The following is a 3,406-nucleotide window of genomic DNA, read 5'->3' as shown; positions in this document are numbered from 1 at the left end:
TGCATATATACATATATGTATGTATAGTTGGGTATATGTGTATATAAATATGTATGTGAGTGTGGGCATATGTATTTTCATGTATACATAGAGGGCACAGATTCAGTTGAATATGAAGGGATGATATCTAGAAAATAAAACTAAGAGGTGAGAGAGGAATTTATTGGGAGAAGGAGAAAGGGAGAGATAGATTAGGGCAAATGACTTTACATAAAAGAGGCAAGAGAAAACTGATAAATGGAGGGGAAGGGGTCTCTCTCTCTCTCTCTCTCTCTCTCTCTCTCTCTCTCTCTCTCTCTCTCTCTCTCTCTCTCTCTCTCTCTCGACCTGGCCATCTTGTGGAGACGAGCTGAAGCAGGCGCCATCTGCTCCGCGCGGCCCGCTGCAATCCATGGAGGAACGCGCCGCCGGGGCCCCATCATGCCCGGCCACCTGCAGGAAGGCTTCGGCTGCATCGTCACCAACCGGTTCGACCAGCTATTTGACGACGAATCGGACCCCTTCGAGGTTCTGAAGGCGGCCTAGAATAAGAAGAAGGAAGGCGGCGGCGGCGAGGCGGGCCCAAGAGCGCGGCGCAGGCCGCGGCCCAGGCCGGCGCGGCCGGCAGGGGCGGCGGCGGCGGCGGCGGGGGCGTCGCGCCCAGGAAGCCTCTGCGCAAGGAGTCGCAGAAGGACCGCAAGAACCCGCTGCCGTCGCAGCCTGCGCCGCCTCCGCCGGCTCGGCCACAGCCGCCGCCAACGGGCCGACAAGAAGGACAAGGCCCCTCCGCGTTCAAGAAAGAAGGGATTAGACGAGTGGGCAGGAGGCCCGACCAGCAGCTGCAGGGAGAAGGGAAGCAGACTGGCAGGAGGCCCGAGATGCGCCCCCCCCCCCCCCCCAGCTGCGCTTCGAGAAGGCCATCGAGGAGAAGGGCGAAGGAGGAGAGTTCTCCGTGGATAAGCCTGTCATCGACCGGTGGATCCGAGGCCGCGGTGGCCCCGGGGGCAGAGGGCGCGGCGGCCAAGGCCCCGTTATGGGCAGAGGAGATGGCTTTGACTCTCGTGGAAAGAGAGAATTTGATAGGCATAGTGGAAGCGATAGATCTGGTCTGAAGCACGAGGACAAACGGACAAACGTGGCGGAAGCGGCTCGCACAATTGGGGGACGGTCTAAGACTAGCCGACTGACTGACTTGGAGCAAACCACTGTGATGGAGGAGACACCGGAAGGAGAAGAGCATCCAGCGGCTGATACAGAAAATAAAGAAAATGAGATGGAAGAGGTGAAGGAGGAGGGCCCGAAAGAAATGACCTTGGATGAGTGGAAGGCTATTCAGAATAAAGACCGGGCAAAAGTTGAGTTTAATATCCGCAAACCCAATGAGGGCGCCGATGGGCAGTGGAAGAAGGGATTTGTGCTGCACAAGTCCAAGAGCAAGGAGGCTCATACAGAAGAGTCTGTAATGGATCATCACTTCCTGTAAGCCCGCCATTGACATCACATCCCAGCTGGAGATCAATTTTGGAGACCTTGGTCACCCAGGACGTGGCTGCAGAGGTGGGCGAGGCGGCGCAGACGTGGTGGACGACGGCCCGACCGCGGAAGCAGAAAAGACAAGTCAAGTGCTTCTGCCCCTGACGTCGATGACCCAGAGGCTTTCCCGGCTCTGGCCTAAAACGGGACGTCCTAAGCCAACCCTGGTTCCTTTGTGGACCCTCCTCCACAAGGCTTGCATGCTTAACGATCCTAAACGACGACGAAATTTAAAAAAAAAGACTGTCATTCATACCATTCACACCTAAAGACTGAATTTTGTCTGTTTTGAAAATGAACTTCTCTCGCTACACAGAAGCAGCAATATGGTAGTCAGTTTTGTATTTAGAAATGTAATGTAGCAGGGATGTTTTCATAATTTTCAGAGATTATGCATTCTTCATGGATGCTTTTTTGTATTGCTGCTTGAAAATATGCGTTTCCAAACTCGAAATATAGATGTGAACAGTGTGTGCCAGTTAAAAAAAAAATAAATAAAAATAAAATGGAGGGGAAGAGCAGGAAGGTTAAAGGGAATGGGACAACCTGATTCTCATTGAATTTGGCTTAAGGAGGGCATAACATATACACTTAATTGTGTATCGTACCCCACAGGAGAGTAGGGGGGAAGGGGATAAGAGGTGAGGATGATAGAAGGGAGGGCAGATTGGGGGAGGGGGTAGTTGGAAGCAAACATTTTTGAAAAGGGATAGGTTCAAAGGACAAAATAGAATAAGTAGAGGGCAGGATAGGAGTGAGGGAAATATAGTTATTCTTTCACAAAATAACTACCTTGGAAATGATTTGGGCAATTACACATGTACAACCTGTATTGAATAGCTTATCTTCCCAGTGGGGGGTGGGTGAGGATGGAAGAAGGGAAAAAATCTGGAACTCAAAGTTTTAAAAACAAATGTTTAAACATTTGTTTTTTACATGCAACTGGGAAATAAGATATACGGGTACTAGGGTATAGAAACCCATCTTGCCCTACTTGAATGTTAGAGTGTGATGGGTGAGGGTATAAAAGAGAACAGATTATGGGAAGAGGTGTTCAGTAGGCTTGCTATTTTGGGGTAGGGGTAGGGAAAAGATAGGGAGAAAAAAACTGTAACTCAAAATTTTGTGGAAATTAATGTTGAAAACTAAAAATAAATAAATTAAAAAAATTATTGGTGTACTTTGCCATATCCCTCTCCAGCTCATTTTACAAATAAGGAAACTGAGGCAAAAAGAGTTAAACAACTTGCCCAGAGTCACACAACTAATAAGTGTCTGAGATCACATTTTAATTCAGCTCTTTCTAATTCCAGGACTGGTGATGGTATTTGAAACCAGGTTGTCTGAGTCCAGAATCCATGCTTGTACTGTATTAGTGCCCTGTTCCTGATTCAAAGGTCAGTTTATTGTTTCTCAGTGTGTGTATTTGTGTTTATGTGTATGTGTGTGTGTCCTCCCCTGCAGGACAGAAAAGCTAAGAGGTTTGACTTCTAAGGCACAAAACACTCATGTGTCCCTTATCCATGAAGTTATGTGGGTATACATGTGTGCCCATGAAGTGAAATCATAGTGCCCTAGATGACTTCACTTGGGAAGCCTCAAGACTTGACATTCCCTGACCCAGGCCTTGGTAATCATCTTTGCACATGTTCCCTCCCTCCCATCTATAAATGGTGGGGGCCTCCCTGGGAGGGAAATGCCCCTTCTATGTCTTTCCTCCCTTTCTCTTCTTTCTGCAGCCCTCTCTCCTGTCCCTCTCCATCATCCTAGGAGTGAGTTCCATCTGCAGAGTGCTGGGCACCACACCTTTCCTAGGGCCTAGCCTGTGATATCTGTCCCATTTTGGGATATATATATATATATATATATATATATATATATATATATATATATA

At 48.4% G+C, this 3,406-nt stretch overlaps 1 pseudogene; it reads left to right on the top strand.

The window, feature by feature from the left end:
- Positions 1 to 320: 320 nt before the first annotated feature.
- On the top strand, positions 321 to 2,013 carry LOC138145294 (SERPINE1 mRNA-binding protein 1-like; annotated as a pseudogene).
- The last annotated feature ends 1,393 nt before the right edge of the window (positions 2,014 to 3,406 follow it).

The sequence above is a fragment of the Petaurus breviceps genome, unplaced genomic scaffold (assembly GCF_028583685.1).
Source record: "Petaurus breviceps papuanus isolate PSGF00001 unplaced genomic scaffold, PetGlider_PUasm1.0 90734, whole genome shotgun sequence".
Classification (NCBI taxonomy): domain Eukaryota; kingdom Metazoa; phylum Chordata; class Mammalia; order Diprotodontia; family Petauridae; genus Petaurus; species Petaurus breviceps.
The sequence above is the reverse complement of the archived record's forward strand: the minus strand, read 5'-3'. Positions and strand labels throughout refer to the sequence as shown.